This window comes from Ooceraea biroi, chromosome 6 (genome assembly GCF_003672135.1).
Source record: "Ooceraea biroi isolate clonal line C1 chromosome 6, Obir_v5.4, whole genome shotgun sequence".
NCBI classification, from domain to species: Eukaryota; Metazoa; Arthropoda; class Insecta; order Hymenoptera; family Formicidae; genus Ooceraea; species Ooceraea biroi.
Window position 1 is genome coordinate 12,373,351 of NC_039511.1, and position 26,259 is coordinate 12,399,609.

The following is a 26,259-nucleotide window of genomic DNA, read 5'->3' on the forward strand; positions in this document are numbered from 1 at the left end:
AACAAAATCCGGAATAGAGCAACAAATTAGCAACAAAAGAGCACTAAATTTCTATGAATGTTTTATTTGATTGTGCTAAAGTGGCTGTGTCAGTTTAATAGACGTCGATTAAATCAGAAATTAAAAAATATCAATTATAAATTGTTTCCTCGCATCCATAAAACTGTTAAAATATCACGTTTATTTTAGATGTAATCTGCATTTATTCAGTAAATTTCAGCATAAATGCATAATAAAGTGCTGTTATTGTTATTCTCCGTTGTTGAAAAATTCGTTGCCCAACGAATCGAATCGACGCGCACTGTTTGCCCGTGAAAAAAATTAATCGGAATCTTTCGTGTAAGTAATTACATTCGACAAACGACGACGATCGCAGCAGCGGACACGAAAGTGCACGAATCGATAAATTTACTTGCGAGAAATGGAAAGCATTCATTTTTCAAGAAACGGAAATACCGGCTACGATCTGTTAAGAAAGACGTAGGATTTTCACTCAAAACTCTTGCAAAACGATTTCTCGCCATTAAAAATAGTAATTTTTTCACGTCTTGAAGAAAATATAATCATTAAAAATATACGATGATCAAATATTGCAATTTATGAGAAAATGTGCGATAACATAGTATATATAGATATACATAATACTTATATGCGGTAGAATATTATCAAGTAATAATTAAATTTATTATTTCAAAGACAGCATACAAAATAAAATACTTTAGTTGGAACATTATTATATTATATTATATCATACTAGCATCCCCCGTCCGCGGGCTTCGCCCGCGATATTATGTGTAGAATTAAATAAAAACACATTTTACCCCTTCTCACCCGTTAGGGGTGGAATTTCGGAAAACCCACCCTTAGTGAGCACCTATGTGATAGTAGAAATATACCCTTAAAATATCAAGTCGATAGGTGCAGTGGTTCGGGCTGCACGTTGATGAGTGAGTGAGTAAGTGAGTGGTATTTGGCTTATATATATATAGATATTATATTATATTATATTTAATAATATAATAATTATAATATTTTCGTGTAAGGTGTGAGAATTGCTAAATTTAACAAATTTTAAAATAATTAAATTTACGGCATTTAAGACATTACAAAACCAATTAATGCAGATGTATAAAATATTAGGAGTGAAAAGTAATGTTAATTACAGATATATGTTTATGCACATATAATTTATGTATGTGTAATTTGTTTTCTTATATATTCATTAAAAGTAATTATTTTCCACAATTTTATTTCATCAACGCCATACGTTAAGTTTCAAACGCAATTCAAGAGATGAGAAATATAATTTAAATTCAGGAATATCATTCGAAAATGAATACGTAATTGCCCCTAATTGCAAGCTTCGAATTTAGCGAAGCGTCGACGTGAAATATCGCACCGTTAATATCGGACGGTTATTATCACTACGCATGGAAACAGTAATTCGCACAAATCAGCGGCAACCGAGAAACCACTTAATCCCGCTTAATCTCTTCCTCCATTTTTATAATCCCAGACGGACTCTTTCCGTCAGATAATTCCGGTCTAAGTCTCGGAAAATTATCAATTACCCAGCAGCGATATGGCTGACACTCTCGGGACAAGAAAAGTTCTATCTCGTTGTCGACTTCTTCTCAAGCGCAAAGATAGAAAGCCTTGCGAAGGAGTTAAGGATGAAAAGCGACGAAAGATGTTTCCGTAACATTGAGACGTGAGGAAACTTGCAAGAAGTTCACGAAAAGAGCGCTAAATAATTGATCTAATTGATTAATTGAAGCGCATTTTAGAAAAAGAAGAAGAAAGCAAGAAATTTTTCTATCATGAGAAAACATTGTAACAGCTAATACATACAAACCTTTATAATAATAAAACAAGAGAAAATTTAATTCACCGACAATCTAATATTTCGCCGTATAAACAAATAATGTTTACCTCTTGGCGTTATTACGGAGACCTCTCACAAAAATGCACGAGCACGCGAAAACGAGCTAACATCTCATATTCTTCACCGGGCAACCCCTAAAGCGCAACAAGTATATCGATTATCGATTGTAACCTTCCTGTATAGCGCGTGGGAACATAAAACGTTAGACTCGGAGTTTACACACCCGGCTGAATTATCGCAAAAAAGTGATTTGTGCAAATTAGGTAAGAAATAGGCGAGAGTGCAGGAAAAATTCCATCCTTCTTCACTAATGGCTGTCGAAAACATGCTAAAATGCAAAATCAACGCGCACTGAATTTTCGTCATCGTGATATATCATGATAATGCTGCGTAATTAACATGTCATCGTTAATTGCTTTTTTCATCAATTGTGAACTGCATAATTTAGCATGATAATTAAATACCGGAATATTTTCAAAAAATTGCAATTAACAGAAAGACTAAATTTAGTAGTAAATTAATAGAATTGACAATTGGCAAATATGTACCAATATATAAACTGAATGCTTATTTACTTGAATGTATCTAAAACTCTAAGTAACATATATGTACACAACGACAACAAACTTCAACAAACTTGTTAGTCGATAAGCGTTTCCATTCTTAAAAAAGCCGTGTTAAATCAAATCGAAATCATTGCTGCCTCTTTTCCGCGACGCTGATTGGTTATCTCGATTCGCGTTGTGCGTTATGTTCAGTTTAGATTACCATCGCGCGGCTCTCTTCGCGTGGAGGTTAACAATTTGGTAGAGTGTGATAATTGTGCATATAATAAATAATAGATATAAGATATTATTATTCGAAAACATTATTAATATCGAAAAATAAAATAGCGCGCGCCTGTGTTGTACTAGTGAATAAATTAGAAGAAATTAAAACATTTCGAAATATTTTAGTAAATATTTCAAAGAAAAAGAGATAGTTTCCAATATTTTAAATTTATCTTTTAACGATTAAAATATTTTATCAAATATTTCCAAGAGTTCGCTTAAAAAGATTTATTTAACTTTCCGGAATGTTATCGACAATAAACAAATGACATGTCACGATTTTTCCTTTCCAACAAGATTTACATACTTTACAATGTTTTTCTTCTTATTACATTACAAATCATTAATGGTGAGGAAAATTCTTAAATCCTCTCACGAGATTTCGCTAGTTACGATCTGTTGGTATTTTTCCACAGAATAAAAAAAATATAAATAGTGAAAGAAAAAAGAAAATAGTATATGTATATATACATATATGTATTTCTTATATTCATTATAGAATTAATTATAGAAGCAAAATTATTTCATGTAGAGTTTTAACCACATGGAATAACTTCCGCATTATTCAGAAATATTGACAATGTAACGTGTACTAACACGCAACTATAATTGTAAATTGTTAATTGTAACAACATATCGTAAATATCCACTAGTAGGCCCACGTTCTAATGAAATTAGAAATTCTAATCGAAGCGGACGCTTAGTAATCAAATTGTACACCGATGCGTTTGCAATATTGGTAGTTAAATATATCAATATATTATGCAACATCGTATACTGATCGTAAAATCAATTTTGCTTCAGGAGAAATTTCGAAACATCTCATTTGAATTCTCAACAGCAAACATTATTTTGACTATTATAAGCGAATTAAATTTCTGTTGAAGATGAAGCAAATTGCAGATCGACTAGAAATGTATAGTAACTGAAAATTTAATTAATCATCTTCCTTTCTCTCTCCTGACATTCCTGGCAAACTGACGGGTGAATCTATTCAAATCAAATGTACTGTGATATTAATTTCATATCAATTCGATAGCGAATGATATCTGCATTTAACGGTCGGCTTGTCAAATATGTTCAGCATGAATTAACGTATATTCGATTTAATAATATGACCAGATGAAGGAAAATTACTGAAGCTTACTGCAAATCTGCTCCATTCTAAATAATCTTTGATTGATGACATTTGATTACATTCGAGCGCAGTTCAAATGCCCTCGAAAAATCAGCAGGCGCGATAAGCCGAGAAACGATATTTGCAAACTCCGGCACGAAAGATTAGTGACCACCTGAGTTGTTAATTATAGCGCACGTCGTTTAACGCGGCGTGTGATCATCGATTAGCACGCAATGATGCACAACGTCCATGTTAGTCAGCAATAATTACAAACCGTCCCGTGCACGTTACGCGTCACGTGCATTAATCGATCTCCTTGCGACGTTAAGATTCCGTCTCGTCTGGAAGGAAATAAAGCACTTCATACATATTCGAGTAAATGAGTCCTGATTAAACGTGTCTTGATTGTAACAGGATCAAGGACAATTCGCGATTTATCCAGCTGCACAAGTGTCTCTATGAGGAAGAATTTCAGTAAGATTGTCTGACAAATTTAACGAATCAATCTTTTATCAAAATCAAAATAATAACCTTGACATGAAATTAAAAAGAATACTAAAAATGTTTGTCAATTTTTCACGAGATATTTAGTAAAATATTTGCTTTAATTCTTATTTTATTTCGAAAGGATTTCTATTGTAATAAAATTTTTATTCGCGGATCCGTTATAAAAAGATTTAAGAACAAAGATTAACGAACAATCAGAATATATACACTGTTGCGTAAACAAAAGATTTTTAAAAATGCGTTAAATGATTAACATTGATACAAATGTGTAATTTAACTAATTTATTAAATAACTAATGAAGTAATTTTCTAAGCCTATATTATTATTAATACATAAAAATGCTTGACAAGGTCTTGCCATATATCTTCTTTCAAGATACAAGTATTTATTTATGAAAAAAAGAAGAAAGTATGTACGAAAGATATTTAATTTTAGAGTTTAGATATTTAATTTTAAAATTCATCATTAAAATATCGCCAGAAATACTTAAATATAGAATATTGAGGGCAAATTTAATTAAATTTAAAGCTATTTTAAATATTGCGAAGGAGGAGGAAACTAGAATAGATAGATAAATGACGAGTGAAATTTTCACCACGCCTACATCATCATGGCTGACGTATATTAATATTAATAATAGAACAGAAAAAGTATGCGTGACGTATTATAATCGCGCTATAATTATTTCATTAACTCACATTGATCCGAATCCCAATAATCATGTAACAATCAATGAACTAGATCACGTTATCCGCAAACGCTATTTAACCTCATATAGTAATCTTTATAACATTACTCGTTCTTCCATATCTGCTGTTTTAATGAATAATTGATACTAATTTTTCAGGAGAGAAAAATCGAACGCGTCAATGAAACATTGAAAGGATTAGCCTGCAAAAAACTTTGGCCTTATTGGAAGAATTGGCGATATCGCTCGTCCGGCTTTTTCCACGTTAAACGGCGAATTTATGTATCTCGCGGCGGATCTCTTCCGGTAATATCGAACCGCCCGCGCACAATACGCCACCGGGTATTATCGGTCGGCAGCATGTTACACAGAGTGCTCAGCGATTAGCGAGATAAGGAACGCAGAAGTGGTCTAATTCTCGCATCCCGGAACAGCGCGATGCCGGGCAAACTTGTGTATTCTGCAACTTCATTCCGCAAACTCGAGTTGCGTTTAACACGCGATTGCGAGCGCACGATGCTCGCCGGAAACGTCGTAATCACTCGCGAATTGTCCGGGACGCGTCTACCACTCTACATGCGGAATTTATTCGGCTACTTTATAATTCGACGCTCCTCCGAGAGTGCTCCGTTTCCTCTCCTCGGCCGCAAAAATGGCCAGGAAAAAAATGTAAATCCTCTGAACGTAGCTACCCTCCATCTAAATTCTAAATCAAACGACGAGCATCCCCATTTTTTTCTCATCCCCTTGAGATGGCGGTTCTTCCCTACGGGGAAACTGCATTATCTGTATGCTATTTACGCTCTAACGAAAACCAGCGGGTCCATGTAATCAGCAAAGATAACCGTCTGCTGCTGGTCAGCTTTAAAACCGAGTGAAAAAAGGTACTTCGCTTATCTCACTGCCTACGTAGGTATCCTCTACTATAACATTAAATGCGCAACTATTTTTCTAAATTATCTGAGAATTTCCAGGGGGTTGCAATTTTGTTATTCCACGCCACGATATAAGCTTATCTTGAAAATATATAATTTAATTTTTTAATTTCTCAATTTTTAGAGAAATGCATGTCTTAAATTTCAATTGACGTATTTTTTTATGAGTTTGCTAAAAAATTTGTTTGTGTTAATTTTATATAACGAGAACTATTAGTTAGCTATATAATAAATTGCGTTTTCCTTTCCAGGCGATACTTTATTTCAATGATACTATCCATTAATGTTACGCCGCCGGCAATTTTTAATACTAAGACAGATCTGCTTTATTGAGCGTACTTTTACAATAATTTTCATCGCTACATTATTAGATCGCCATCGGCGCGAACAGTTTTCAGGACAGCAATCGCAGCGCCGTACAATATTTACTAGTGGAATAAGTTTAAAACTCGTCCATATTTTCCGCCTCAGTCGAAGGTCGGATTTACACGCGTAATATACCGCTACAATCCTGATATTGGCAATCCGGCAACGATACCGTAAAGCAGTAACGACAGTAGTCGTCGTCGTCGTCGCCGTATCTGACGACTCCCTCGAGTACGTGCTTTTCGCGTGCAGGCGATGAGCCTGCGTTCCATATATACCCATATAATACGCGATATTGATATATAACTCCATAACTTCAATGCGCGGCACGGTTTAACAATGCACGCGGATGTCTTCTGTCGACAGATAATTAACTCGAATAAAGGAACGGCACGATCTAGCTGAACCGGCTTTATTAAAAATCCTGCGGACATGCGGATTTATATAGAACACATTACTAAACATTTTCCACTTATAATTTTGCTATATTACATTATTTTATTTTATTTATTGCATAATATATACTGCATCTCATTCCTCTAACTTTATTTCACTGCGATTGCACTTGTGTCGAAGCTTGTCGCTCGTTACTTCAATATTTACCGAGAATAAATAAGGTCAGTGAACCATGCAGAAACTCTCGTAAAACCAGCAGTTTTTCAGAGTGTCACGTTTGTACAACGGCAAGGAGTAGATTCCACGGACGAACGTGGCGTGTGAGTGTCCGCTTTGCGTGTTATATCAGCCCCAAGTCTCCTTTGCCTCGTCTCTGTCCCTTGCTCTTTATCGTGCGCGAAAGCTTGCAATTAACATTAAGATATCCGTAAAGGGCAAAAAAGATCCATCAGAAATTCTACGAGCAACGGCTGTCTGCAAATATTAACGGAGCCGGAATTATCGGAGTGATCGAGGAAAGTGCGCATAATTTTAATAATTGTAGAAAGCACAAGTTGCAAAGAAACAGAAGGAGAGAGAGAAAAAGAGAAAAAAGAAAAATATATTGAAAGAACAGCTTGCGAGGTGAATGGATGAACTGCGATAAAAGCAAGCGATAAAACTCTATAATTGTGATTATTATACAGATAGAGATCGTAAGTACATAGAGTTAATGGCCTCGCACTAGAATATGACCTGCGTTTCCACATCTCTGGAATAATGACATGCAGAACATGTCGCGGTTTAACTTTAAAACCAGTAGTTCTACATGAAAAGTATGGAAAATAAACGAAGAAATTTTTCTGTGCAAATTTTGAAATCGCATGCTGCAGGATGTGACAATAAACCGCAAATACACATTCGTGATTTATTATAACCATCATATTACGGATGATTGTAATGCGGAATATGTAATACGGATATAATTTTAGGCACGACCAGCAAGTGGATACGGAAATTAATCAGAGATTTAAAGACGTTTAATTTGACGAGACATAACTTGAGAAGAAATACGCGAAGGTAGAGAAATAATTAACGTTAACTGTAAACCAAATTATACCACGAAATAGTTGTCCGCTCGTGTGATAAAACCGCCATCGTTTACCGTCCACTTTCGTGGCTGAGATATTACAGAACTCGGTCAGGCAAACTCATTAAGGCGATATCATTATGAAATCTCATTAACAGAAATCTCCTACACACGACTCGAATTGCTGATACAGCCGTACATATCATCAAATATGTAAAAATACAATATCTTGCCTAAATAAAACAATTCCTTTTTTTCTTCAGTTTCTCTGTTCGTCTCGTAAATAAAAATTTGAAAAAAGATTTCCTTGTTTAAAATTAAAAATATGTTAATTGCAATTCCATCTGCTCTCCAGACAGAAACATATGATTGTTAGTAACTAAAAATAGAAGAAATCGGCAAAAACCAGAAGAAACCAGAACTTAAAATAAAATTGTCATAAAATTAAAATTCCTTCCTTAAAGATCTTGCAATTTATTAGGAATTTATGTAATGTATCTCAATTTATTTTAATGTGTCTATCTTTTATGGAATACATTTCTGCTCTATCATAACTCTATAAATCTCATCTTGCAGTACGCTACTCATGTTTTTTCATAAATACTTATAAGTGTGTTTTCATCCATAATTTAAGAACCTCGATTCACAAACGTATTTCAAATTTTCAGACCCACCGAAACTCGCCGAATCAATCGCGACAATCTCGAATCTTGATGTAACATAAAACACGGAGGGCCAACAAACTAACAGTCCTGCACCTAGCAACAGGTGGACCCCGCGCTTCGAGGTCATCACGAGATTGCATACAACATAGCCCGGATAATCGATAGTAATTATCTGTCAGTTCCTGTATACGTAAATATCTTCGAAATATCGACTTTGTTTTCACATTGTTCAAGTAAATGTTAACAATAATTACATGATCACAGCTACTACCTAAATGAAAGCAGACATTTCATCGTAAATATAACATAAAATAGAACAGTCAAATTCCAAATGTTATTACAACATCATACATATATTAAAAAATCGAGTTTAGAGTTAAACTGAAGCTTTTATTATTTAAGAAGAATCAATACTCGTACAAGTGAAAATTGGAGATTTATCAAATAAGGGATTAAAAAATTATTTAACACTTTTTGTTTGACAAGTGTTAAATTTAATTTAATTGCTTGTGGAAAGTATATATCTGCCTTATTTTCATCCAGTTCTAATGTATTTTTCTAATTCACTGCTTCGTACATATATAATCTTCTTCAATCTTCAACTTTCTCTTGATTTTTCCAGTCGCCTTTATCATAGAATTGAATCGGAGGCTACATCACGATGACGCAGCTGTCTCGCGATTGGCATTCGTGTAATGCGAAATTGTAATTGGGACTGTACCCCCGGTCCGCAAGCTCGCTGATAAAATATTGATCGTAGCCGGTGGGGTTCTGATAAGCAACGCATAGCGCGAGGCCGATTATCGATAGTAAAACCGTACCCTCAAAGGCAATGCTATCGTACATAACGCCGTCACCGCCATTTCAACCTCCAATCTCGGCTCTTACCGGTCCCGGAAAGAAACTGCGAAGAATCTCCCCGGGGAGCAGCCGGGCTGCTTCCAAGCCAGCCCCTCCGGAGAAACCGGATATCGAGTTTTCCTATCCGGAAGGGTGCCCGTAATGTCGCGAGCGTTTACCTCGTCCTGAGACACTACGTTGCGCGACAAAAAGAAGCGAAAGATGAAAGGCTAAAACGTTATCAGGTGTACAGAGAGTATCTGAATAACTGGAATAACGTTTTTCTTGCGAACTTTTGCAAATAGCGATGGAAATGATATTTTATTTTCGTGATAAAACAGAAAAAGATTAATGAATAAACGCGTTTACTTCAGAATGACAAGAGTAAGCGTTCTATCGGTTAACAATTTGTCCAAAGGACGTAGTTAAACGAAATCCTTTTTCCGATCGGCTAATTAGTAATTACTGATTTATTTCTCGAATTATCCGTACCAGCTTTCGTTCGAGAAATCTAATTTCGTTATCCATTCATCTCAAGAATTCGCTCAACAGTTTCACAAAGGCGTTCTTGTATTCGCAGCTAAAATATCTCGGCGAAGCTTGCGAAAGCAATGTCACCGCGCGTGACCGACAGTGAAATCCTTCGAATTTACGCGGCCATACGTTCCATTTAAGTGTAACGCTCACGATCGATACACCCTTGCGCATATACCGCGTGCGCAATTTAAATGCAAATCGTCGCGCTTTGATGCTGATTCACTCTTTGTTGGTGTAACGGGAGTGACGACGCATAAATCATAAATCGGAAATGTCGAGATGCGGGATTAATTACCTGATAGTTTCTTTGCGCGAGAGCCGAAGGGTCCCGGCGGGATCGTTTCGACGCGTGTTTTCAGGCTTTTGGGGATTCCGGGGATCACTTTATCGAGTATACTAGCAGACCGAACGAGATACGTTCCCATGCGGGACTATACGACAACTTCAAAGATCAGGATGTCGTCTTCGGGCAGGAAATGTACACAGTTTCCGTGTCCACACAAAGGATTAGGGGCGTACCGTTGAACGCGTTGAACGGTGGTACGTGTTCAAGAGGATCCGGTTACATTGTGGGATCGGAACATTTCCCGGCTAAGCCAATTAAAATGCACTTTGCAACGATCCAAAATGTAATTGTAAGTGTACAGAAAATGCAGCTGTTATGCAGTAAACGCAATCCGTTAATTATTTGCGATGATAAAGAGAATTATGAGGTACTCTAATCAACGCAGCTTAATTACAATGTTCTAAATTAATGTATACAATTAGATTAATTTGAAAATTGCCGAAGGAAGTCTTTTTAAGAGACATCAGATGAAACGGTCTCTAGAAAGGAATTTTTTATGTTTCCATATTCCACCTTTGTAATCATTATCAGATCAATTTTAATATTTCGAAAGAGGAAAGGAAAGAATAATTTTTTATTCCGCTTAAATTTTAACTTCGAAAATAAAATTTCTTTTAAATAGCGTAATCCTTCGCTCTTGCATAATTTTATTCTGCCTCATTATATGTAAATTCTTCACTGATGTCGGTTCCACACACGGAAGTGTGCATTTGAACCTTCCACATAATGTAGTTAAAATGTTTCGCGGCAACGAAGAAACGTGGCCTCGTTAGAGTCTTTCCCGTACAAGTTAATTTAATTAATCTGACACCATACTACCACAGAGAGAAAGAACTGCAATCTTCTTAGCAGAAACTCGAGCCAAGACTTTCATGTAGACGTATCTCTACACATTATTTACTGAAGGGATCCTCGGAGGTGTGGCTTTCCTGAAGTATTATCGGCCGCCACCGTTGCCACTACGCGAAAACGATCTTAATTTTCAGACGACGCGCCGAGTAACGAGGGTTGGCATGCACGGTGATGCATGGAAAGGATCTAAATAATCGCGAGCATTGTTGTACATACTGTACAAGGCGCACATATCCGATCTGTTGAGGCATTAATAGTCTCTCGTGGCGCGTTAACCCGCAGCCGCCAAATTTCCGGTATTACGACATGACTTCCGTCAAGAAGGATATATCTTTGATCTCCTTGATACCGGAAGTGACCCAGCGGTTAAGCTCAGAAGTTGCAAGCGTGCGTTATTCGCACTTCCTCTTTGCAAAAGAAGGATTGAGAACTACCATTCAGGAATTTCGCACAACGCATGTTTAACACGCGTATCGATGACGTACGACGGATAAGATATGCAAAGAGCTATGTGTTTGCTCTGCGATGCGTTTAGATATCACATATAATGTATTAAGCGTAAATACAATTTCTGGAAGACTTGATTTATCCCTTGTTATATTAAGTCTCTGCGTGCATGTAATCAAATTTGCTTTGAAATATGCACTATAATAAACGTAACAAAGAAAGATTCAAAGTAATTTTCAAGTAAAACATTAGACCTGATAGTATTCAAATTTTAATTTACTGATCAAATTTGTGAATCTAATTTTATGTCAAAATTATGGCAAAGTTAAAGCAATCTCGATGTGTTAGATGGAAATAATCAAAAGAGTCAATACCTAATTATTTATATTATTTCTATCTGTAAGAAGAGATTAAATATTTAATTTAATATTGATGAAAATGTTTGAGGGAAATTATTTTATAATAGGATTGCGTTTTTATAAACATCAGCATCTATTCTCAAGAATTTCAAAATAACACGATACATTTTGCTTCGCAAATAAAAGGAGCCATTTGCAAAACATCCGCCAGAGAAAGATAATCGGCGATTGCGCATTTTAATTAAACCGCCACGGGAAGAAGCTCTCGGAAATCATGGAGCAAGTGACATTTTCCAGGGGCATCATAATTAACGCCACTTTCTTCTCTTCGTAAACTTAAATGAAGGTACCCCTGAGAAGAAGACCTTGCGACAAAAGATCCGTTTTTTTTTAGGAGGGCCTCTGAATATGCCTTTGAATAAAGTTTCCAAGAGAATTGTCACATAATCCCTGACAGTTCCAGGCTTTGTTATCATATATAATATATTTAACTTTTTCTTACTTAATATGCAATCACATTCTTAATTCATCTAAATATTATGTAATACATTTTAAACTAATATCCATAACTATGCAGTACTATGTAATGTAATCAAGCAAGCACAGCATAAAAATAAGTCGTGATAAAAAAATTAAAAACGTTTAGAAATTGAAAAATGGATGCTATGATACATAGACAATAAAAATTGTAGAAGAAATTTATAGAAAATTGTGAAAATAAATGGATTATTTACAGGTGAAAGCTTAAATATTATACATAAATAAAAAGATATACAGAGATGTAAAACATTTTACCGAAATCTGCTAATGGAAGAGTAAATATGACAAATTGATTATGATTTATTTTGATTGAGAGTCCATTACTATCTCTGAAATGAGTGGAACCAGTTGACAATTTGAATTGTTTCGTGTGCACTTCGTATCTAAAACGGTGCGGGAAAAGCAGCTTTGTGCCTCGCTTGCATGTTCATACCCTAAATTCGTTGAACTTAATGGAGTCGAATGGAAATTGCATATATACACGTATATACCTATACATGCCCGTATGTTTGCGTGTATATACTGAGAGGCCGAGCAACGCTGGAGCTTCCCGATCAAAAGCATCGACGTGTTCTTACTAATTAGGGTAAACAGCATAGCCGTGGCTGCAATTATGAGCGCATGCAATATTGTAGCAAACTGTCTTGACAGAGCTTATTGATCCTCACTCCATAACAAAGATGTTTTGTAATAACGCTGAGAATTATTTGTAATTCTCATTAATGTGATGAATCCAATTATTATATTTGTACACATTATACATTCATTTTTAAAAGCAATCTTCAGTTTAAATTTTAATAGCGGTTATTTGTACATTGATCTGTTTGTTAAATTAAGTGACACACAATTTGGATACGTTATCTTTTCATCAATATATTATCAATATAAACGCAACTGAATTATTTTCCATTATTATTATTTATGAAAATTTAATCATGTGCGTGCTTATACAATGTAATAATAATAATTTGTGGCTCATATGCAACAGATGTGCGAGCGCGAGCGTCGATAGATACAGACGCCGCAGCATCCGTGCGACTATATCCCTCGTAAATGCAACAAGTCGCGACCCACGGGAAAACCCAATTGCCAGACGGAACCTGCACCGTGCTACTTTCCTCGATTGAACTGCGCCGATAATAAGTCAGTCGGACTCCTCCGTGTTTTTTCGATCTCCACACAGATAGATAAAATCTATGACGTAAGCAGAAAGAAGAAGAAAGCCGATTTAGCCAATTATCGGTATTACTCTATACACATTTATCATCAAGAAAACTCTTATAATTCAATATCTTTTGTAATTAGGATTCTACTTTTAGATTATTTCGAAATAAAATCAAAACATGAAAGTGCATCTATGATATAGAAGAGATGCAAATAATCCGCAGTATTTTATCTGAATCATAAATTAACATTTTAATTAGACGCTAATGAATATGTGAAATCTGCAAAATCACGCAGTCCGTGCAATCAAACGCGTACTTTGCCATTTTTTCCGAAATGAAACATTCCAATTACAAAAACATTTTTAGATTATGATAAAAAAATTCGAGTAAATTAAAATTGCTCAATATGATTCATGACATATATCAATTATATTATACTGAATAGCGAAGTTTTGAATTCGCTCTCGAAATTCTAAATTGCTTTCCAGAGTAAAGCGCGTTTGACGATGTTTCAAAAAGCTGTGCGAAGGCAGGCGCTTAAATGGAATTTTAATAAACGACGCGTGAGAGAACAGAAAGAGAGAGAAAGAGAACCTGTGAAGGTAGATTCCGTCACGCGCGGATAACAAAAAATGATCACGTTCTGATGAAATCACATTTACACCTATGCCTGCTTACCGCTTGTTGCTTTTACATAAGCTCAGTTACACACTCGCTCGTTTAAATGCATTGTATTATAATTAAATTTTTACATAAATTGCACAATTTCATATTTTTCCCCCGACTACGATTATATGTTTTTTTTTACATGACTTTATATGAAAAAAAATGAAAATTAGATATTATCATCGTTAAATGCAATGATCAAGCCATATCATAACGCAAAACTTATACAATATAAAAATACATTATTTCATTATTTACATACATAAATTTAAAAAAATAGTCATATCCAATGTTGAATATACATGGAAGGGGATATAATTCATAGAATAAAAATTCGCTTTTAATTAACCCACATGATCTTATATGAGTTCCGAGGGTTTTGCGGCGTAGAGAACTAAATCGAGCTTGTTTCATGTTTGATATTAAGAGTATTGCGCAAAACAGGCTTCAGTCCAACTCGCGTAACGTCTGACTATTCATGAACCGTTACTACTGGACTGCGCATTTCTGAGGTCTACCATTTTCATATTACGCGGTGAGCGCAAAAAGGCTATTTATCGTTGAAAATCACAAAGTTGAGAGAAAATACGACGTAGCAAATTTTTATTAAAGTAAAATCAGCATGTTAACATTAGATTTTCTTAACATTTTTCTGAACCATGTTGTGTATACTATGTTGTGTATATAATAGAGTACACATTTTCTTTCATTTTCTTAAAAACAACACATGTCGTGTACATTTAAACAATATATACATAATAGATTAATTTGTGGCTCATGCATTGTCAACAAATTACATTACGATAATTGACATTCAACTAATTTAGCTGCATAAATAATAGTAGATATACAGCATACATATACAACAAAATAATTCATCTATTAATGCATAATGTACTCTATTGTAATGCATTAATATAAAAAAGTGATACATTAAAATTACAAATATACATTCTATATTTGTAGAATATAATTCTATGTATGCAGAAACTATCTTAATAGTGCTATGCACTTTTTGACGCTGGCAAAGCCCACAGGCGCACGAAATACCGGAAGCGGATCGCGAGCTCAGGCATCGAGGCTGAGCACGTGAACAGTGCCGAATCCGGACTCCCAGGTCCAACGATCGATGCCCGGGGCGCGTTACTATATATAGCCACCCCTGCTCTCTCCCTGTCTTTCTGTCTCTCTACCTAGGCTGCATCCCCGAGCCCGCCAGCGGCGGCCACCTCGTTTGCTCGCTCGCTCCCTTCATCCTCGTCTTTACCACCCGTGCGGTCGAACTACCTCCCGTGTGCCACAGGTTCTCCCTCGGGTATAGCACCTGGCGCACCTCGCACAAAATGTTATCCTCGCGCGAACAAAGAGCCATTTCCATGTGACGTGGAACAAGTATTATCGCGATCGCACTATCATGTCTTGCCATTGTGCATCACGTAAACCAAGGCTCCAGAAATCCTCGGGATTAGGATTAATTGATTAAGATTGAGGATGTCCTTTAAATGGATTTTTATGTACAAAGAGTATTTGAAGTGTTTGAAATATTTGGGATAGAAACATCTGGTGGAGAACACATAGAAAGGCAGATTTCGAAAATTTTTAATGTTCGAAAAGAAATCTCGATGCATATGTTTTCTATTTAAGTTTGTTATCTATTTGTTCTATTTAAGCATGAAATATACTGTTAATGTTTTTCATCGGCATTTATGAATTTTTAGGATTATTCCGTCTTACTTTATCTTGTCTTCGAAATTGGATATTCTTGTAACGTAACAATGTGTTTGATCGCAATGAATTATGCTGGCACGAAAACGAACCTAAGGGAGGTAACGGGTTAATCCCTAAGCAGCCAGAGGGAAAAACGGAGATCTGGGAATTCCGACGTAGAGAGAGCATACAATACAGTGGCGTTAGTAACTCTGTTTTCTTATAATTTGAAAGGTTCCAAGAGAGAAAATAACGCGCGCACAATAACGGCAAAATAAATATAAAATAAAATAATCACGATGCAATGACATGAAACAATTTCTATTTTGCCATCTCGTTCCGCTCACTATTTATAGAAGTGAGTTATTTATATAGAATCTCTTCTCGATGGAACGCATTTATTCTATGAAGAATCAAAACAACGAAGTTCTTTTTCTATTGATACTCTAGTGTTTAAAATAAAAATGCACTGGTATTATCTATCAAATCTCTCATACACATTTTCTTAAGTATAATATTAAAAATTACGATGTCGAATAGAATATGTGTCGTATCATTTTGTACAATCCTATCTTAATTCTATTGAAATCCATCGTTGTTGCCGACTCTCAATTGCATTCTCATTTTCGGTACATTCCCATCTCGTATAAACGTTTCGCATAAAGTCACGTGTCCGTACAAATTGCTATTGATGGACACTTCGGCTTTGTTTCGCAACGGAATTCGGGGAAAGCGCGGACCAATCTGCCAACGGTGCGGATGGAATAAACGTTTATGCCGATATTCGCGGACACGGCGCCGCCAGGACGATACTTTTTGTTCCCCATATTTTATTTGCACTATTTCACTAAATGTATAGCAGGTCTCTGCAACTGTAGAGAACTCACTTTCTCTCGTTTTATTGTTCTCTTTCTTTTTCTCTCCTACTCCCTCCGGCTAGTATAAAATGAAAGCTTGGATGTTGCACTCCAACGTAAATTTCCAATTTTAATCAAAGTTGATCGCGTACTGTAACGCGAATGGACTCGTATATTGTTATAACGTTCAAAAGTGATCGGACGATCCAACATCTATTCGAAAAATATTTAAGCTCTTCTGGTCCTCTTTGAATTACAAACAAGTATAAATAAAAAGTGTTTGCCATGTAAGATAAAATATCTTTTCTCTCATTTAATTCTAAAAATTTGCTTCAAGAGAATTTTAATTTAAAAGTACTTGTTAAAAGTACATGTCGAGAACATTTCATATACAATACTGAAATAAATGTTCGGGAAATGTAGTTTGCATGATAAAAACGTACAATTTTAGAATAGGGCAATATTTTCTCTATTTTTCAACAGATAACGTGACAGTACGTAATTGTCAATGCACTCTGTATACTATATCAAAATAAAATGTATAGGAAAGCACTAACAATAACGACTATCGATGTAAAAATTCCAAAACGCTGGTTTTTCATTCATTTACCGATCCAGAATGTATCATGATAACCTGAATGTTATCTCATGATATCGTGTGAATACTATGTGCACACGCAGAGAGAATAGCAGGAAGCAAAGAAAGGATCAGCTATAACAGAGTCGAGTTACAAATATGTGCGAAGGCGTTATCGTAAAAATATTAAATCATATTCCATCTATAATATACAGGGTGAGGCACCTAAAACAGGCCACCTGAATATTTCGGCTGTTATTGGTGATAGAAAAAAATGTGTCAGACCAAACTTGCATGGTTTCGAGGGACACATAATTTGTTCTAAATAATTGTTTATTAGGTGGACGCGTAGAGGTCATATGAAAGTCAACTTCGTTTTTTTAAATGGTATGATATGTTTTTTTACGTACCATCTAGTAGAGCGTTTGAAGATGCGACATTGATCTACGGGTCAAAATCATTCAAGGTCACTGAAGGCTAAAATTTCTAAGTGCTAGAACTTTTTCATTTCTGAGTTTACGGTATTTTCAATAGCAGAGAACTCTAGGCAATATAAAAAATATAGATATCAACAACTCAGAACTTCTCGGAAAAGAAAACATTTCTAAGGGCTAGAACTTTTTCATTTCAGAATTTACGGTATTTTCAATAGCAGGGAACTCTAGGCAATATAAAAAATATAGATATAAACAACTCAGAACTTCTCAGAAAAGAAAAACTTTCTAAGGGCTAGAACTTTTTCATTTCTGAGTTTACAGTATTTTTAATAACAGAGAACTCTAGGCAATATAAAAAATAATGCTATCATCAACTCAGAACTTCTCGGAAAAAGAAAAAATTTCTAAGGGCTAGAACTTTTTCATTTCTGAATTTACGGTATTTTCAATAGCAGAGAACTCTAGGCAATATAAAGTAAATTATTTTCCCTTGCAGTTGGCCTTCAGTGACCTTGAATGATTTTGACCCGTAGATCTATGTGCGCATCTTCAAACGCTCTACTAGATGGTACGTAAAAAAACATATCATACCATTTAAAAAAACGAAGTTGACCTTCATATGACCTCTACGCGTCCACCTAATAAAAAACTATTTAGAACAAATTATGTGTCCCTCGAAACCATGCAAGTTTGATCTGACACATTTTTTTCTATCACCAATAACAGCCGAGATATTCAGGTGGCCTGTTTTAGGTGCCTCACCCTGTATAATATATATCTCTAAATCTTTCATTATCATTAAATACCAGTTAAATAATAGTAAAATAATTTTGCTACATACGAGATCAAAAGAATATTTTTATTTAAAAAAACTACTCTAAATAAATCCAAAAATAAATAGATCCAATAGATCCAATCCAAATAAAATAGATCCAAAATTGTGTATAAAACAAGTGCGAGTAATTCGGATGCGACATTTATTGTGCATTAGTCCCTAGACTCTGATCTATCTCTTTCGTATTATTTGATATGTGCAAAAAATAATCATAGTAATATATTTACGAATATCGATATAGTATGCGATGGAAATAACGGTAAAATACTATTTGCAATGTATTAAGCAGATAACGTAACTAAATTTGTCGCCTGTTGCGCCGCGGGTCGCGATGTCGATTTCGAGGATCATTAGGCTCGCGGCTTTCGAAAGGCTTCCGGGACGAATGTTGCCCAAAACAGAGATTCAGCCACCAATTAATATGCCAACGCCACTGAATCCCTCGAGTAACTCCCGGAGATATATATATTATAATTGCCCGGAAATCCAGTTTAGGGTTGAACCCTCTTTCCTATCGCGCTCGCACATTCGTAAGTGTCTGTATGCAAACGAGATATGTTAAAACATGGATAGTATACATCCCCAAGATTACTCCCATACAGAACTCTTAACGAGATACTCTTAAAGAAAAATTCTTAATTACCTCCAAAGAACTTAAATCGAATGAAGTTTAATCAGTCCGTTCTTCTTCATAAAAGTTTGTTGAGTCAATAATCGCATCAATACAAAACACGAAAAAATAGAAAATTATTTACGCGGATATTTTAGTTTCATATATATATATATATATATCATATATAATTAAAACAAATAATAAATAGTTAATAAATAGTTAATAAATAAAACCTAAATAGTTATATGTAACAAATTCCCTAAAGATTTCTCTATATACGAAATTATATATACGAAATTGCTTTATATATATTATATTTAATTGTGTTCTTACTTTAATTAGATATTGCAATTATGTTTAATAGATTATATACCTACAAAAATATTAATAATCTAACAAATATTGTAAACATCTCGATTGAATGTATGTATATAATAAACCGAAATTAATGTAAATTACATTTCATTTATCGTGCCTTCAGTAATATTAATGTATATCATATTAATACTCTCTTATCTAGATAAATATTAAATAAATTTATTTCTATTTAATTAAACGCATCCATTAAAATCGCAGACATCGATGTCGAGCAACGTTGAGGACGATCTAATCGATAAATTGACGACGACATCGAACAGAGGATATTTTGAAACACAGCACAAGCCCGCAAATCCACTTGCCTGCATTCGCTAATTTCATAGCCACGTGGACTACATAGTTCCCTACATCAAAGGATTGATCACAATATTGGGCCTGCCGCGCGTCAACGTAACATTTCTGGCTTTACAATGAAGTTATCTTTGCCTGTTCAATACCGCACATGTTGAACAGGCAAAGGTAAATGCCTAATTACATCTTTTCCTTCTCATGACAATAAGTGAAAATGAAATATGTTAAACAATCCTGATAGTGACCACTAATACAAATAATCCAATCAAACTTTTTAATGTGTGCAAACATTATAAATATTAAAACAGGATAAAAGAGCGCAGATGTGCAATTTTCCAAAAAATAATTTCACGCACACGTAGTCTTCAAGTGTTATTTAAGATTAATTATTTATACCGTAAGCGCAGGTGACTTTGTTGTGACCAACAGTTAATAATTAATTACTATTCTGTGTTTTGCTTAATTAATTATTAATTAATTAATTAACTGTTTGTCACAAAGTCACTCTACTAGTCACAAAGTCATCTCCGCTTACTGTATGATAAACCATCAGCTTTAAAATTGTTTGCTTTGTGATATCCACTCATTTCCTCGTGCAAGTGTTTGTCATTTATAAAATAATCGATTGCGAAATTAATTAATTATTGTTTCAATCTCGCACATGAATATTTATTATCTTAAAATATGATCAATTACTTGCCGAATTTATGGTTACGATATCATTGACTTTCAGTCCCATCAATCTCATTGCAGTAATGAAACATCGCGGATTTTCATTTCCTTACTGTTTCCTCTGGATTAACAGCTTTCTGAATTCAATCTTCCCGAAGAAGTACACGATATTCACGACTGCCTTCTCGCACTCACGCAATATTCATTCTCGTAATATTCATCCGGCTGCTTCGTCACGACAGGCAGTGATGCATCGTTCTTGCTTTTGCACGCGCGATACGCGCGTACGGATGCTGATGCCCTTCCTAAAACGACCGGAAAGTACTGGAAAATTGGAAATGGCAAGGGTGGCGTGGTCAGCCGTTCGTGAAACGATGGTGACGCGTATACATACGTCTATATACGTATATAGACGTATGTACACAGATATCCTGTATGTGACAGCCAATGTATATCGAGTACACAAATACCAGCGTCAATCGGGGAAGGGTATGCAAAAATCGCGAAGCGCACCCGCCGGAATGCATTTTAACGATCCGTGTCACTTCGCAAGGATGAACACGTCAATTGAATCAGCTTCGGCCGCGTACGCGCGAAACAACCCGCATAGTAAGTATTACGGTGTTTACATCGATCCGTATTCACACCTACGTTCCGTTCGACACGACGCTTTCGTCGCTAAATGCATTTGTTGGATTCTCGTTATTCGTCTAGCACGCAGGCAGGCGTTATTAAAACATTGAGCGCGAGAACGGGACGGTCACATTTAACGCTGAATGCGTCATTGTGATGCGGGCCATCGCACACTAGTGCAACAAATGTATGTCGTTTATATCGCATCAGTGATCGTACGCGCGTGCATGTTTTTGTCATGCAAAACGATGTAATTATACGGGCGTTGTAATACTCGCCGAAAATGTTCAACAATTCGCGTGACTAAATTAATATCGCATTTACAGAATTTTCGGCGACATTTGTGTAAGTAAACATTATTTCATTATTTCCGGCGTATTTCCAGTCATGACGCCGTCTCGCCCATCTATGCCCGATAACGCGGCTTTCAAACGCAACGAGGTAACATAATCAGGCACTTGAACGCGATAAAAGCGGAAAAGCGATCTAGTTACTGAAGAAGCGAGTTAACGTTCCGTACAATTGGTGCCTTTTTGGCTTTCGGCATCGATGAAAGTAATAAGATCCCGCGTACGCGGAGAATATCTCGAAACTATTATCGCTTCTTGTCGTATATAATAGCGGAGATACCTAACGAATGTTACAGACATGAGCACGGTTCTTCATTGTGCTTGTTATCAATGCATCACGTGGGACAATGTTGTACGCAACTGATTCGCATGTCGCGCCGCAGGGACAGTATGCAATATCACGCTTACAATAAAATGACTCCCTCGTACGAATTAATCGGTGAAGTTATAGAGCTCTATGAAAAAACATGTATTATAAAACTTGGCGTTATCACGATAATTAAATTTCTGAAATTGTGATACGGTTTTCTTGAAGGCTCCTTAATTCTCATCGAGGCCACAAGAATGACCCATTTTGATGAATATCGAGTATATCCACAAATTGTCGCTATCGCGTGATTTATGGTTCGCCTCGTGTCCAGATACGATCATCCGGTGGACACTGGATCGACGATGTAATCACAATATACGGATAGACATCTATGCACGACGGCATCCTTCTAAAGCTACCGGATGATCATGAGAAATTAGGCAAGCATGTTCGAAGGCTCTAGACCACGAAGGAAACGAAGATCCAAATCAGCAGGGGACTCTAAAGCTTCAGTGCCGTACTCTTGAAACGTTATCAGAAGTCTCTCTCTTTAGACATAGGAGAAAGAATATTGCCTAACAATTATCCGCGATATAAGATAAATATCTCATTATTTTAAGAAATATAAGAATTAATTTATTATGATTATAAATTTTCAAATAAATTGAAGAGTTCCTGTTTCTTCCAAACTATATGTATGTCCAAACTATATACTGCTTCCTTCCAAATATTAATTTGCAAATGCGGTCAAAGTTTTTTATTCCATAAGGAATGTCTTGTACAAGAACATATGGAAATAAAAACTTTTAGTTTTGCGAAATCTCTTGGATCCGAAATATGTTTTTTCAAAACTAGATAATATTTTATCAAAAATAATCCGCGAAAGATTAGAAAACATTTGCATGAGTAAATAGTGCAATAAGCAGAAATAATTGTGCTTGTTAAAAAAGTTGATGTCTATCTATTTCTACAGCCTGGCACTTAGAAAAGTAGCACACAAGTTAAGACAGCCCTGCTTTCTGCAACTTTCGCGTGCACGCGTGCACCCCCGGATGACGTAGTGCACCCTCCGGCCACATGGACTCTTAAGGCTTCCGCAAGCGACGTAGAGATAAACACGAAAATCCATTGACCGCGACTGTGACGACATTGTACGCGTGTTCTTAACACCCAATTTTATGAGGATTACCGTGTCCTGATTCTGATTCTGAGCCGAGCAGTAATATACGGTTAACAATTAGAATATCTGTGAGCATATTTTACATTTCGCGTGACAATCCTACAATCGCACAAATTTACAGTATTTTGAATTTACGAACCGCAAAATTATTCTCATAAGACTACTAGATCAAATCAATTCTGTCTATTTGTATCTTGATGTGACAAATCAGACAAAGACGAGTAACGATATCCACGTTGGAAACCACTATTCCGGCTATCGAGACGGCTCTATGAAACCATGTAACGAATCGAGTGGTGTAGTCATGGATAATCGCCAGATGTGGGAAGACCTATTTTTTGTTTGCATATCAAACTCGATATAGCGCGGCCGGAAACTGCTTCTATATAACGTATCAAAAATTACAGTAGACTTTCTTTTCTCCACAATCATTGTCTCAAATTTTCTTCATGTTTTGTTCATACATAACTGGAGATAACAGTAGGATTACTTGGCGAATTAAAAAGATTTATTACACGTGAATTCATTAATGATCAGAATGTGAGTATCATTATCTATTTTTTAAATACAAGTAATGCACTTTCTAGATTAATACAATACATTTTCATTGCATTGGCACGAGTAGAAAGATTCGCCATAAAGAATGATTGATGCGCTTTGCGCAAGATTATACGATCGCGAGATATCTGATCTATGTCTATCTTTGCAACAGAGAATTGCCAATAAAAATGTTCATAAGCGGCTTAATACCATGCCTCCGATTGCCTTAGAAACGCGCTGGTTTTATAGCTGTTGCAACGAGTCTTTTACGAGAATACGCGTTTTTCGGATGTTATTACTACTGTTCGATATATGAGTTTCTAATATCTTATAGTCGGTTTATTACACAGTTTTTATATTCGGCAATATTTATTTATACCTAATTTTCATTATTTCACATACTTTTACATGCAACAAAATTAATAATTAATCCTGCAATTTTTATAAAGCCTAACGAAAGTCCATCATAAAATTCTTAATTAAATTATCATAACTAAAATTTTCTCATCATAATAATCATCATAAAAAAGAAAGTCTTTATATATTTGATTATTATAATGTTAATTATATATTTTGCAAAGCCTGCTTCTACAAACTGTCTTTTACTTCCTTAGGAAGCTATGCAAAAGCATCATTTATAAAACAAGCGAAATCCATATTGAGAAAGTAAGAAACGACAGAGTAAAAGCAGAGTGGCCAATAACAAGAACAACAAAATAAAGCCAACTTGAACAATGAATAATATATAATACTAGTCGTTAGTATTATAACACGGAAATAATTTTGAATGCAAACAATGGTTAATTAAGCGAGAAAAAGAAAGAATAAGAGAGAGAGAAAGTGAGAGAGAAAAGAGAGAAATCGGATGAAGCTTTCAGTGCAGTGAAATTATCTAACTTGTAAGCTTCTAACTTGTAATGAAATATGTCACTCACTCTTATCATAAAAAACATGAAAATGAATAAAACTAATATCATCGAAAAAGAGAAAGAGAATACATGGAAATTTAACTTCAAGCAAAAGCTTTATTTAAAAGTTTATTAAACTGAGATAGTATTTCCGAACATTGCTTAAAATAAAATAGAAGCATCTAGACCTTTTTTAAAGCTCAATTTAAGATAAAATTTTGATACAAATTTTTCAATCAAAATCAAATTATTTATTGAATACTAATGCATGAAGAAAATATTCTATACGAATATTATTGAAAATGGTACAGCAAATATCAATACTTTCCATTTCAGGATAAAGAAGCAAAATCTTGCAAAACAAACTGCACTTTTAAAGAGCTCGTAGTTCATTTACACGGAGAAATGCCAAGAAGTCAACAATTTCGATCGGAATAATTAGCAATTCCGTAATTAAATTCCTAGGAGATCACGGAACTAAACGGATTATATATAGTGTAATATATCTCTTCCTAAAACACTAAATATCTTCGAAAGAGTATATAACGTTTTCTACATAATTTTCTTTCTTCTTGATTTAAATTCTTATTTTACATTTATATTTTCATATATATATTAAACATATGATAAAAAGTATGATAAATAACGAAATAATTTCAAATATCACTTTCAATATCAACTTGAATATAAACTTGAAACAAAATTTCAAAATTTAAGAGACTTGTAATGTAAAGGATGCAATATCATTCTCAACATGCTTAAGCCTCCATTTGCTTCTCTGATGCAACAGCATTTAAGTTCGCGGGATTTCATTCATATTTCGACGAAAGTTGCTGCTCTCGTATGGATCCTCGAAATCAACTTTCGCGAAAGCTCATTGCGGGTGATATGCGAGCTAAAGTTAATAAAAGCCATCGTTGCCGAGTAACATTACCGTTCGAAAGAATTTCGACTAAGCTTTGTAATTACTGGACTGAGAGAGAGAGAGAAAGAGTAGAGTAACCAGAAGGATAAAAGCAGAATATAACAGGCAAAAAAGTTCTAACTCCTCCGTGAGTGCAACGAAATTTATTTAAGAGAAATAAAATATTAAACCAAAAATCCGAAAAAAATACTCTTTCAAATATAAATGTATGATATTACATGCTTGCAAAAGTTCACAAATGAATGTCACAAATAAGGCCACAAATGAATGGATTGTCTCAAAAGATGAGATCATTTTATCGGCGCGGGATCAAATTACCCGAAAGATTATTAATAGGCAAAAGGTTAGTATGACGTACTCCGTAAAAGTTATTGATATTGATAACATCGCTATCTGACCGGAAAACTTAATGATTCATCGACAGAATTCGCACTGTGCATCAGGATGAAAAAGAACAAAAGATAGCGGAAGACATTGTTCACATGCGAAAATCGTTCTCGATTGACTCCAGTTTCCTCAGTTCCTAGATTTCTATTTCGAGAAGAAACTTGCTTCCGTCGACTTGCTTGCGTCGCAGGGACATAAACGGTGGCGACCGAGAAGACATCCTCGTAAACACGACGGTAAAACGGCACCGGGAGATCTGACATAGCGGACGCTATCTTCCCCACAGACCTTTTCCACATCGCACGCCACATATGTGCACATATATATGCACATTTATGTACGTATCAGACGGATAAGTACAAGACCAAAGCCGAAAGTCGATAGAGAGAGCTTTCCGCAACCCCGGTTGCAAATAGAGTGAACAATCGGCAAGCCCTTATTTTA

The 26,259-nt window shown here is 35.3% G+C and overlaps 1 protein-coding gene across 13 annotated transcripts in view; it reads right to left on the bottom strand.

The window, feature by feature from the left end:
* LOC105285138 (voltage-dependent calcium channel type A subunit alpha-1) overlaps positions 1-26,259 on the bottom strand; it is a 155,311-nt gene that overhangs the window by 128,403 nt on the left and 649 nt on the right. The window lies entirely within an intron of this gene.